At 47.8% G+C, this 12,449-nt stretch overlaps 1 long non-coding RNA gene across 1 annotated transcript; it reads right to left on the bottom strand.

Annotated features, from left to right (window-relative positions):
- Positions 1 to 6,135: 6,135 nt before the first annotated feature.
- Positions 6,136 to 11,016, bottom strand: LOC112241829. Its single transcript, XR_006082502.1, has 6 exons — positions 9,981 to 11,016; positions 9,717 to 9,897; positions 9,253 to 9,571; positions 7,374 to 7,582; positions 6,991 to 7,240; positions 6,136 to 6,896 (listed from the first exon to the last, which is right to left on the bottom strand). It is a non-coding gene; the product is annotated as an uncharacterized LOC112241829 (long non-coding RNA).
- Positions 11,017 to 12,449: the final 1,433 nt, after the last annotated feature.

Genomic DNA, 12,449 nt, shown 5'->3' on the forward strand with positions numbered 1-12,449 from the left:
CCGGGGGTGGTAAAAATGGAGAACATAAGATGGCAACAATATTTGAAAAAAGTTTTAGAAAGATATCTTCAGGAATGAGTGAGCTACATGACATTGAGCATGTAGTCACCCAGGTGTCCCACACAAGGTGCCCAAATGTACCCAAGTGGCCGAATTGGTACAGTGATACATTTTGAAGTAAATGACTATATACAAAACACTCAAATGCCATTCTAACATACCCCCCCCTCCAAAAAAAAATGAACATTTGAAACATTTTCAAATAACAAGGGTAACTATTTACACACATTCAATGTATAATGTACAATATTGTGAAGACCCTCAGTCCTCTACACAATATTGTGCTTCTGATGCCATGCCCAATAGCAGTATCTTTCTGCAGTAAAGCAGAGGGTTACTGTACAGCTGGTGCAGGTGATGGGGCATTTCCTGTGACAAAGGGCACAACGACATCTCCCTACTGTGCCCTTTTTGCCCCGAGGCACATTCATGCCTGCAGAGATGAATCTGGGCAGGTGAACACTACTGGTTGGAGCAGAGGGGCCAGACGCAGAGGGGACAGAAGGTGCTACAGTGGACTTGCTGTAGCTAGCAAGCTCCTGGATGAGCAGCTCCCTGAAGGCTAGCTGTGAGATGGGGGGATGTCCACAGCTCTGAGCCATTTCCTTCTGGAGGATGAAGGCATTCACCACAGCAATGTCAACAAAATGGTAGAAAAATGTCTTGTACCACTTCATTGTCTTGTGGAGAACATTGTAGTATCCTATAAGCGCATCAGAGAGGTCTACACCTCCCATGCTCTTGTTGTAGTCCTTGATGGCTTCAGGAATGGGGACATTTTTGGTGGTCCATGCCCCAGTAGCGTCCTTCACACGCCTGACGACGTGATCGCCACTGAAGGACGTGTGGATACTGGAGCACATGACCACCTCTCTGGTGTCCATCCACTTCACAAAGAGCACAAAGAGCAGGCCATCTTCACGGATCCATCTCATGGTAACCTCATGGGATCCATCTCCCCGCTCAGCCCGCTTAGGCATGTCATTCACCTTGGTTTTGGAAAGCCCACTATTGGGCCGAATGGTGCCACAAGCCCACACATCCCGCTTCCTCGGCTCTGTAAACAGGGTAGGGCTTGTGTAAAAGTTGTCCACAAAAAGTGTGTAGCCCTTCCCCAGCAGTTGAAAATCTAATAACTGCATAACAGAGTCATAACTAAGTCCCTTACCGGTCACAAAACTGCTCTTCCCCTCATAAACAAAAAAATTGCACGTGTATGCACACACAGAAATCAGCCAAAACAAACAGTTTGTAACCCCATTTAGTTGGTTTGTTGCGCATGTATTGTTTTAGGCCAATTCTGGCTTTTGAAGCTACCATCCTCTCATCGATGGAAATGTTCTGGGCAGGCTGAAAATAGGTTTTGCAGGCCTCAACGATGCTGGGGTAGAGAGGTTTTATTTTGCACAGCCTATCAAACCTTGCTGTGCCTCTCTTCTTCTCGTTGTCCTCATCAACTTCTGGGTCACTGATATGAAGCACCCGTGAGATTGTCAGAAACCTCTTGCATGATATGACCGTGGATGGGAAAGGCAGTTGATAGAGGGGAGCAGTTTTCCAGTAATCTTTCAGGGTTTTTAGCTTCACAAGACTCATGTACATGACCATTGACATGAAACAAAAAAGATCTGAAATGGAAATGGGCTTCCATCCCTCTTTCTTGCCTGCCTGCTTCTTAGCACCATACTTGTTTGTGTTCGACACCAGGGAATCAACAACTGCCGAGGTGAAAAACAGCTGAAAAAGTTGCATGTCATGTCCAGCTGAGGTCCTGATGGCCTCTTCGGTCTGAATACTGGAGGTGGTGGCACCACATCCTCCTCCAGCACAGAGTGCCAACGACCCTCCTCTCTGATTGCAGGTTTAGCCCTTCCCCACCTCCGCTTCTTTGTCACAGACTTCAAACCTTGCAGGGCGGGGGTAGGTGTGGAGCCGGAGACAGCAGGGGTCCGGCTAGATGATCCAGCTCCTGTCGGGGATGGGCACCTTGCCAGTGGGGGCTCCCAATCAGAATCGGAGGGACTGTGAAATAAAGACACAGAAACACAGATTATATTAGAGTAGGGAACGTAAATCACTCAGGTGAGGTTCAGACACACGCAAAGGGAAAGCCACGTGGGCACCTCAAACATTCCATTACTGATTATATATATATATATATATATGTCAAATATTTCAAACAACTGCATGAGAATTACTTACCAATCGAGAATGGCATCCTCACCATACATAAACATGTCCTCAAATTGACTGTCCAAACTTGACACACAATCTGATAGATCTTCTTGGACTTCTGTGTCACTTTCTCGTTCAATCTCGGTAATAATATCATGTAGATCCGTATACCTGGACTTTGCCTTTGCTTTTACAGATTTACTCGCTATAATTACTTCAATAAAAGAGCGGAAAATGATCTTGACTCAATACTGCGTCGCGCAAAGAAAATGGCTCCTTCTGGTAGAAATTCCAATGGCGAATGGCTGCGTTACGCTCGAGTTTCGTTCAAGAGCTGGTCTTCCCTGATATAAACAATTGCTATTTCCATTTACCTCAACCCATTGGCTATCTACCAAGCAAGATTTCAAGAGGATCAGTGGTGATTGGGCAGAAATACAGTCATTCAAAGAAGCACAGGTGAGATCATTGGCGGCAGCTGACGTCCCACATAGTTTAAGCTTAAAACCTCTTTAGGCGATGACAATTACCTGGGATGAACTGGTTGAGGTGGAATGACTCCAAGGATGTGGAGCCCCGTGCTCAGTGATAAACCAGCATAATCATGCCGCCCTTGGTGATTATGCAGCTGTACACCGGGTGGGTCCTGTATACAGTGGAGGTGGTTTCCAGATTGCCTGGATGCGGATGTAGTCCAGCAACGAGATGCCCAGGGTGTCAACCCCTTCTCGCTGTTGAAGGTCCCGATAAGGTCAATGAGAAGGATTTCGCTCGCCGCAGCCCCACACGTACGACGCCCACAGTGAAGCGCAATCTCCTTCCTGCTGATCTTCCTCGAAACCTCTGCCTCGGTGAGAACAACCATCCCGTTCTTCCCTTCCAGCTCAGACCTCTTGGCCTCCAACAGTCGGCGGACATCGCCTGCATCCCACTCAAAGATGCAGGCTGACAGCTGCCGCATGAAGGGACCGTAGAGCTGGTGGCTCTCAGTGGTGACACCTAACGCGAACCGCCGCATCAGGTGCCAGATGTCCAGCCGAACCACCAGCTGGTCCCACTCATTGTTCATGTTAGCTGTCTTTGATCCGCTGTCCACGTACATGAGCTGGGGGGGCGCCACCCACCATGAGACCAGCCGCCATGGGGAGCAGGCCCTCGCCCTCACCGGTAGTGAGGACACTGACGAGGACCTGCCCATGCTCGTTACCGACGTCGGTAACCCAGGCGGCCGTGTCTGCAGCGGTACCCGCAAGCTTTTTAGTCACCTGTCAGCAGCCAGACGGGTGAGGGCACTGGGGGAATCTCCGATGGATCAGTGAACTGCCGCTATGTGCCCAAGGCCAGAAACTGCTCGCACTCCCCGAGGTACCGTATACAACTCCACATTCCAGGACTCGCTGTGACTTTCACACAGCTTGCTGTAGGTCTGTGACGCACCGTTCACAGGACAGCCTAGAGGAGAGATATATAAAGCATATGAATGACATGCATTCATTTGAAATAATTACTAACTAACAAAATCTTGTGAACTTACTTGTGTGTCAATATTGCTGGAAACTGGCAGAGATGCCGAGCGTCCAGCTGACTGACAAGGTCCCGTGACCACCCAGCGACCTTCTTACACCGACCGCATTCCAGGTACTCAGTTGCCATGAGATACCAGCGGTCGATGTCCAAGACCCTCCGGATGGTCTTGTAGAGCCCAGCCTTGCAGTGTGTGCCTCTGCACCCAGACTGGGGACGTGCCAGCTTGTATGTCCATATGCGAACGGGCATCCAAAGGAACAGCTGACATGCGAAGAAGGGGTTGTGGGATGCGAGTGGCTGATTGTAGATCGGCCGCGGTCGGGGAGGCCTCCACCACGTGACTAGGTCAGTGGTGTCGACCTCTCAAAGCTGTTCCTGGTGAACAGCGTGCGGCCGATCCACCGCTGCTGCTCCTTGGTGAGAGATGAACACCAACTCTGTGGAAGCAGCAGCTGAGTGAGAGGAGAGAGTGATGGGGGCGGGGGAGAAGGGATGGTCATGTTTCAGAGAAACGGAGGGCGGCCTTGGAGGCAGGAAGGACTGCCGGGGCAAATCCTCCTCTTCGCTCTGTCCCAGCGGAGCAGGAGGACAGGACTTTAGCTTCCTCGTGTGCCCGGTTGAACCTGACCATCTCAGCAAAGGCCAGATAGGCGCACGAGTAGCGAGTCAAGGCGTCCAAGTGGAGGCGTTCTCACAGGAGGGCCCTGAGGACCAGAAGCAGGGGGGCCTTCAGCGGCCACTTTTACTGCCTGGGGTGTGTGGCCGTGAGGACCAACTCCTGTGAGGGCGTGAAACGGAACCTTGGATTTTCCATCTTAGGAGACAAGAAAAATACTATTATCATGACTGAGGAGTGCAGTGACAAGTGACAGCATAACCATATTAGATACATATAAAGGAACTTACGTTTGATAGGTCTGCTAGGAGGAGGACAGCAGTGGGGGGTTATGGGTAAGATTAGGGTGATTATTATTTTATTTGTAGTTCAATTCAGTTTACATAGAAAGACACGTTTGCCCCACCGAGTAAGATATTGCCCATTCTTCTCTGTGGAAGGAGGAGGGGAAATGGGGGGGGGGTTTGCTGGGTGAGAGGAGGAGTTGGCAGGGATGTGTCAACAATGCATATTAAGTAGCCATGTGCTTTGAGCACCAGGTCTAAACAGTGACGACAACAGAGTATACATAGGGAAACAGGATGGAATGGAATATAATTATTGCAATGTAAATCCAATAAACATTAAATAAATGTCAGCAATCTCTACACACAAAATAACACACCATAGCTAAGGAGTCGGAGCATCGGCTGCCCCTGGCACATTGGCTGCCCCCCCCACAAGATGGATCATCACTGTGTATTGATAGTGTCTCACTCCCCTATTTACCCCTCCCCTCTTTCCCATCCCTTCATTTCCCTCCCTATATCCCCTCCCACATTTACCCCCCTATATCCCCTCCCACATCCTACGTCCCTCTAACAGTGATGACAACAACAGAAGCCCAGCCTAGGAGTTTTAATGATGAACCAGAGTATACATAGGGAAACAGGACGAAACGGAAGATAATTATTGCAATGTAAATCCAATAAACATGAAATAAATGTCATCAATCTCTACAAACAAAATAACACCATAATTCCTCTAATGTACAGTGCATCTGGGCCACTGACCGAAATGTGAACAGAAATGTTTGCGAAAGGTAAGCTAGTCATACCTTGTTTTACCTATGTGTTCTAGCTACTGTTGATGAATAGATACATGAGAAACGAGATCAAGTTGAGACCCTGGACAAGGCGGATAAGGTATAGTAAAGGCCGTTTATTCAAGAGTAATGATATCTGGCAAAGCGTGCTGCACGGCCCCGTTCGTCTAGCTCTTAGGGAACTATCGGAAGAAGAGACCTGAAACATGATGTGCAGTTCACTTTATACATTGAAATGACGTAGGTAGAATCGTCTTTGTTCTTGCTTCGGACTGGTTGGCGTGGAACAGCAGGGCTTGGTCTGGTCCCGCTGTCACTTCTCCATTGGTGCAGAGCTGAGTTCTTTGTTCTCTGTGCTGAGGTGTGTGCGCCTGTTGTGAAACTGTGTGTGATGTGAACTGTGGTTATGGAGTTTCAGCCACCTGTGCAGGGGTGCCAGTGCAGTTAGTATCTACTGGAGGAGAGGGGGGAGGTTATGACACAGAATTGCATGGTTAGGCCACAGGCAGACAACAGTCAGTGAATGCTTTATTACGTGTGTTAATATGTTATTACACTACTGCTGTAGAGAAAAACATCAGCTCTACCAAGAAGTTGAGTTTTCACCTGAAGATGTGTTGATAAATCATGTTTGATTTGTATATTTTAATGTCTATCCTCTTCATTTTTTTACAGTATTTTGTTTGGGAACGGACCGATGTTAGTCTGGTGTCTCGCCTCAGAACTGCCTACCATGGGTTACCCTACCAGTAGTCTTATAGACTACAGACAATATAGCTCTGAGGGTCCTCAACACACACAAGCCTCTACAACGCACTCAAGGTCTCGGTCCAGGTAGAGGGGAACAGTGAACTATTTACAAATAAAAACGTCTGACCACCCAGCCAGTGGCTCAGTGTTCTTCACCTCATCCCTTAGTGTCCTTCATTTCCACCAGCCACTGGACCACGTTCTCACCCCCTGCAGCAACAGAACTCCACGCCGCCAAAGCGGCTGTGGCCCATCTCCCGCCACTTCGGCAACCCGCATTTGGCGCAGATGTAATGCTCACGTTGCCTTCTCTTCCCGGCTGTCACCTCCTCTGTGTCCGCCATCGCCATCCTCCTCCAAGCCATTGTCCTTGGCACAGGGGCGGTGAAGAGCAGCCCGTCTGTGGTCCTTGGGCTTGGGAGGGGCCGGGAAGTGCGGGGGGTTGTTGCTCCAGGTGGGCTGGCAGAATGGGCACGTGGACGGGCTCTCTTTGCTGGGTGGTCTGGCGTGGGACCGGGGGGAGGGCGGCGTAGGGAAAGGGAAGGGTGCCTTGATTCCCTCCTGCTTGAAGTGGAGGGGCTTGGCGGTGACGCTGGGCGAAGACGCTGGGTGGTGACGCTGGGGGCAGCAGCGAGCCTCAATCCCTGCTACAGCACCATCCTCTCCTTCTGACGCCGGGAATACCTGAAACAGGGAGAGAAAACAAACACAAGCTGACACAGATTGTCATTACTCACATGGCTTTATGTGACAAGTCTTCCATAAGTTAATGTCTTACCACTGACTGATGGTCCTTTGATTCAGCTCAAAGAGCTGAAGGTTCGTCTGGGCCATCAACCTTGGGCTGTTCAGCACTGCCTCCCTAATGGCCACGTCGTCTGCCAGAATGAGCGCCCACCTGCTCTTCTTGACGCCGGCAGACTGCGTGGCGCTGGGATGGATTTGGCAGAGCTGACTGCAAATGGCCTCCACCAAACGGCTGGTGCCCTGGCCAATTTGCAGGGCCCGAGTTGAGTCCGAGAAGGCAACTGAAACAGAGGAGATAAATAATTAGAAAACATTGAAAAAATAATGATAGCCAGCGCCTGACCTTCATATACATTTAATGTAGAGGCAGGCAATAAAATAGTAAGGTGGAGGACATGAAACCTAACAACATACCATTGGAAAGAGTCTTTTCCTAGGATAATGGACAACTTCCCCTTCGTTGCCTTGAACCGCCCCTGAACGTTCCTCTCCTGGTGCCGGGCAGGGTAGATCAAGCGTTGCTTGTCAAGTCTGGCAGCACCAGCCACAGCGCCACCAGACCGTCTTTCCTGCGGTCCGACAGCCCCTGACGGTTCCTTACCCCCACCAAGGCCCTGGCAAGCCTGCAGACAATGTCACACATGTAGGGGTAACACTTAAGATGTTTCTACAAAGGAATAGATGTTATTTTACATTGTGTAACTAACAGAAAATCACACTGATGGATTCTTTTAAAATGAAACTCTTGTGTTGTGAGCTTTCTAAAATGTTTGCACTCAGCTGATGGCATCCTTGTTATTAACGGTACAGGTTCCCCAAGGGGTACCACCCCCCCCCCGCTCAACTGAAACAGTGGCGCACAGAATGCAAAAATATTCTTAGAAATATTTAACCTCCACACATTAACAAGTCCAATACCTCAAATGAAAGATAAACACCTTGTTCATCTACCCAGCGTGTCAGATTTCTAAAATGTTTTACAGCGAAAACATGGCACATTTTTATATCAAACCACCACAAAGACACAGACGATATGTAGCCATTTTGTCGAACAAAAGATGCAATCACAAACGCAGGATTAAAAGAAAAATAATTCACTAACCTTTTGAAAATCTTCATCAGATGACAGTAATAGGACATGTTACACAGTACATTTATGTTTTTTTCAATAATATGCAATTTATGTCCATAAATCTCTGTTTACATTGACGCCATGTTCAGAAAATGCTAAAAAATGTCCGGAGAAATTATAGATAGCTCCGCCAGATAACAGCAATACACATCATAAACTTTGACTAAATATACATGTTCTACATATAGTTAGAAAGATACACTGTTTCTTAATGCAATCGCTTTGTCACATTTCTTTTTAACGTTACAGAAATCGTTCACTATTCAATAATCTGAGACGGCGCTCAGACAACAGCAATATTTCTCCGCTATGTTGGAGACAACAGAAACACAAAATTACAACATAAATATTCCCTTACCTTTGATGGTCTTCGATCAGAATGTAGTTGAAGGAGTCATACTTACCCAAAACATCGTTTGGTTTCAAATCGTGTGTTTCTGTATTAGCATATGCTACAAGTTCCAGCTGAAATGCATCCAAAATTACTTATGGTCCCGAACAGTTGCGCATCAAAACTTCAAAATTACATATGTCGACTAAACTGGTCAAACTAAGTGCAGAATCGAGCTTTAGGATGTTCTAAACGTACAAAACAATTATCTAATCTATTGGAGAAACGTGCCTCTTCTCAGGCATTCTGGAACAAAAGGACGTCTCTCCAAAAGCGCGCTCTCGTAACCTTGTATTTTCTCGCGACACTCAGTCTTTTGCCTCCCAAAGGGTCAGAACTCGCGGGATTTGCACAATTAAACGCTGTACTGAATGAGGACATCCAGTGGAAGACATAGAAAGTGTCTCCAGATCCATAGCTGGTTGGGAAAGGTGGGGGCGATGACGTCAAAGTTGCCCCAAATTTCAGGCTCCCAAAAATAGTTTGGGAGATTGCCTGCCCTGTGAGTTCTGCTATACTTACAGACATAATTCAAACAGTTTTAGAAGCTTTAGAGTGTTTTCTATTCAATAATAATTATTATATGCATATATTAGCAATTTTGGATAGATTTTTTTTCAGTTTACTATGGGCACGCAATTTATCCAAAGGGGGCAGTATTGTCCCGAGCCACACCCATAACTTGTGTCTTGAGTTTGTCTCAATTCCTTATTTAAGAGGTTACAATAGCATGTATTTTTTTAACAACACAAAAGCTCAATTATATTTACCTCTGAATCAGAGGAGTGGGTCAGGGTGAGGAGAACCGTGTCGACCAGGGGCCTCAGGAGAGCTTCCGTCTGCAAGGGCAGTGGGACTGGATGGCCCAGACCTGGATGCGTCAGCGGGTTCCCCTGACAGAGGTGCCGCTGAGCTGGAGGACGGGGCACTCATAGGAGTGACATGAGGGATGTGGACTGTCTGGTCCACAACCTCCTCCTGAAAAACCTCGTCCTGCTCGATGGCGGCTGCCTCTTCCGGAAGGTCAGGGTCCGCGCTGACATCCTGCAGCACTCTGCCAGTACAGGTACTCCACTCTGGGGAGTTCCCCTATTAAAGGAACAAAACAACAACAACAAAAATCTCCGGCAAAAGCAGAGTAGGGAAGTGTTAATGGGATTAATGCAACTGATGTAAATGTTCATTCTCTTACTCAACTTACCCCTGTACTCGCTAGGCTTGGTGTAGTCCTTACCCTGTTCCTCGCCAAGCAACCCTTTGGCTGCTAAGGTTAAGGATGTGCTGCAGGTGGCCACTGTAGGAGAGCAGGGGCTTCCTGTTCTTTCCCTCCACTGCTGCCTGCGCACGGTCCTCGTTCCACCTCATCAGTCCATCCAACAGGAATGCCTGGAAATGCATTGCAATTGCCCTGGTACCTGAGAGAACAATGCATGATTAGGGTGGGAGAGTTGTTGCTGTTAACATTAAGCATTACTTTAAGCCCCACAATGACAATTACCGGTTGAGGTGGAGGTAGAATGACTCCAAGGATGTGGAGCCCCGTGCTCAGCGATATACCGGCATTTGCCGATCTCGTGGGTCCTGTATACAGTGGATGTGGCGCATCCGTATGGAGTCCAGCAACGGGATGCCCAGGGTGTCGACCCCCTTCTCGCTGTTGAAGGTCTCAAAGAGGTCAAGGAGAAAGACTTTGGTCGCCGCATCTCCACTGTAATATTTGTGTTGTGGAGAAATGACCAGGCAGGAGACGGGAGTACAGTTAGTTTGTTATATTCCTTAATTTTCTGAATATTCATCTACTTCTTCACTTCAGAAGTTTCTGCAATTACTTCATTCACTGCACTCATTTGTTACGTCCCTTCTTCCTTTTTTTCCCCTTGACAATATTTCTCCACTGAGATCGACTAATTCCAATGGGTTCAATGACAGTTTATTTTATTTAACCACCAGAGGGCAGTGTCGCTATTCTGGACTCCAATAGTCTTGCTACTTGGCAGCTCCTGAATACTGTACTAGCAGTGCTAGCTGTGGTTAGTCTTCTCTGACTGGCGAAAGAAAATTTAAAATTTAAAATAAAAAAAATAACTGACGAATTACATAATTATTTTGAGTTTCATTACTCACGCAACATTCTTCCCTTCAAGCAATGTCCATTTATGTAGTTTAATCACCTCGTCGCCACTGTAAACCCCGACAGTGAAGTGCCATCTCCTTACTGGCGATTTACCTCAGTCTCTGCTCGGTGAGACCGACCATCCCGTGCTTCCCCTCCATCTCAGACCTCTTGGCCTCCAGCAGTCGGCGGACATCGCCTCCCACTCAAAGATGCAGGCTGACAGCTGCCGCATGAAGGGACCGTAGAGCTGGTGGCTCTCAGTGGTGACACCTGACGCGAACTGCCCCATCAGGTGCCAGATGTCCAGCCGAACCACCAGCTGGTCCCAGTCATTGTACAGTTATGGCCAAAAGTTTTGAGAATGACACAAATATTAATTTTCACAAAGTTTGCTGCTTCAGTGTCTTTAGATGTTTTTGTCAGATGTTACAATGAAATACTGAAGTATAATTACAAGCATTTCATAAGTGTCAAAGGCTTTTATTGACATTTACATGAAGTTGATACAAAGAGTCAATATTTGCAGTGTTGATCCTTCTTTTTCAAACCTCTGCAATCTGCCCTGGCATGCTGTCAATTAACTTCTGGGCCACATCCTGACTGATGGCAGCCCATTCTTGCATAATCAATGCTTGGAGTTTGTCAGAATTTGTACGTTTTTGTTTGTCCACCCGCCTCTTGAGGATTGTTCTCAATGGGATTAAGGTCTGGGGAGTTTCCTGGCCATGGACCCAAAATATATATGTTTTGTTCCCCGGGCCACTTAGTTATCACTTTTGCCTTATGGCAAGGTGCTCCATGCTGGAAAAGGCATGGTTCGTAACCAAACTGTTCCTGGATGGTTGGGAGAAGTTGCTCTTGAGGATGTGTTGGTACCATTCTTTATTCATGGCTGTGTTCTTAGTCAAAATTGTGAGTGAGCCCACTCCCTTGGCTGAGAAGCAACCCCACACATGAATGGTCTCAGGATGCTTTACTGCTGGCATGACACAGGTCTGATGGTAGCGCTCACCTTGTCTTCCCCGGAACAATCGGAAAGGGGATTCATCAGAGAAAATGACTTTAACCCAGTCCAACAGTCCAATCCCTGTACCTTTTGCAGAAAATCAGTCTGTCCCTGATGTTTTTGCTGGAGAGTAGTGGCTTCTTTGCTGCCCTTCTTGACACCAGGCCATCCTCCAAAAGTCTTTGCCTCACTGTGCATGCAGATGCACTCACACCTGCCTGCTGCCATTCCTGAGCAAGCTCTGTAGATCCCGCAGCTGAGTCAACTTTAGGAGACGGTCCTGGCACTTGCTGGACTTTCTTGGGCGCCCTGAAGCCTTCTTCACAACAGTTGTACCGCTCTCCTTGAAGTTCTTGATGATCCGATAAATGGTTGATTTAGGTGCAATCTTACCGGCAGCAATATCCTTGCCTGTGAAGCTCATTTTGTTCAAGCAATGATGACGGCACGGGTCGGCAATTCCTGGTGAACAGCGTGCGGCCGATCCACCGCTGCTGCTCCTTGGTGAGAGATGAACACCAACTCTGTGGAAGCAGCAGCTGAGTGAGAGGAGAGAGTGATGGGGGAGAAGGGATGGTAATGTTTCAGAGAAACGGAGGGCGGCCTTGGAGGCAGGAAGGACTACCGGGGCAAATCCAATTCTCTCTGCCCCAGCGGAGCAGAGGCCGGGGCAGGAACAGGGGCTTGGTCAGCTGGAGGCAGAGGCCGAGGGAGTGATGGGGGGACCTGTAGGTCTACGGCTTTTGCAGTGACACAGAAATAAATTGGTTAAATGGATGAATGAATTAATCAAATAAATGCATGCATGAACGGACAGACATTTTACAAATGTAGATAACAGTGAT

The sequence above is a fragment of the Oncorhynchus tshawytscha genome, unplaced genomic scaffold (assembly GCF_018296145.1).
Source record: "Oncorhynchus tshawytscha isolate Ot180627B unplaced genomic scaffold, Otsh_v2.0 Un_contig_2916_pilon_pilon, whole genome shotgun sequence".
NCBI classification, from domain to species: domain Eukaryota; kingdom Metazoa; phylum Chordata; class Actinopteri; order Salmoniformes; family Salmonidae; genus Oncorhynchus; species Oncorhynchus tshawytscha.